This window comes from Egretta garzetta, unplaced genomic scaffold (genome assembly GCF_000687185.1).
Source record: "Egretta garzetta isolate BGI_Z169 unplaced genomic scaffold, ASM68718v1 scaffold179, whole genome shotgun sequence".
Lineage (NCBI taxonomy): Eukaryota > Metazoa > Chordata > Aves > Pelecaniformes > Ardeidae > Egretta > Egretta garzetta.
The window spans coordinates 276,779-277,215 of record NW_009270001.1 but is presented as its reverse complement, the minus strand read 5'-3'; positions in this window follow the sequence as shown (position 1 = coordinate 277,215).

Sequence of the window (437 nt, the reverse complement as noted above, 5' to 3'; positions counted from 1 at the left end):
GAGAGGGGGTGGAGGCCCCATCCCTGGGAACATTCCAGGCCAGGTTGGCCGGGGCTGTGAGCAACCTGATGTGGTTCAAGGTGTCCCTGCTCCTGCAGGGGGGTTGGGCTGGGTGACCTCTGGGGGTCCCTTCCCACCCAAACCATTCTGCGATTCCATGATGGAATCGGTACGCACTTGCCTAAATCACTGATGTTGGGGTTTTTTTCCCCACTTTCGTCCCGTGTAAAGGATCTTGTCTCCCACAAAGGCTCAGCTGTATGGGCAAAGCGATGACAGTTTTCCCTCAAATCTGGTTTTCCAGAGCGGTGTGACGGCACTTTACCGAGCACCTCTTTAAAAGGCACCTGGGGATCCGCCTCCCTTCTTTTAACGGGTACAAAAAGCCCCTGGCACCGCAGGGCCCCTCTCCCGCCCGGGTCCCCGGCGGAGGCAGG